Here is a 443-nt window from a genome sequence, read left to right as displayed (position 1 = left end):
TTATTATTATATAATAAGACTATCATAATACGATATAAATTATATCGTATAAAATGGCAAAATATAAATACACAAAACGTTAGCAACTATATAATATAATATATAATATATAACTATAATATATAATATATAATATATAATATATATATAACATAATAATTTTTTTTTCTTTTTATTCTTTTTTCTTATATTTTTTTTTTATATTTCCTTTTTTCTCTTTTTTTTTTTTCAAAATGTATATTAATAATACAGTTTTAATCATTTTCTATATAAATAGTATCATAGTATAAATGATATACTTTTCATTCCATTAGATTTTAATGTATGCATTAAGTGAATTATATTTTAAAATTGTATAAATTATGCGTGTTTCATGAAGAAATTTTTAATTTTTATAATTTTTATGCGTTTCGATTTATTACAATATTTTATAAATATATATT

The sequence above is a fragment of the Apis dorsata genome, unplaced genomic scaffold, assembly GCF_000469605.1.
Source record: "Apis dorsata unplaced genomic scaffold, Apis dorsata 1.3 scaffold_1078, whole genome shotgun sequence".
Classification (NCBI taxonomy): domain Eukaryota; kingdom Metazoa; phylum Arthropoda; class Insecta; order Hymenoptera; family Apidae; genus Apis; species Apis dorsata.
Note: the sequence above shows the minus strand (reverse complement) of the source record.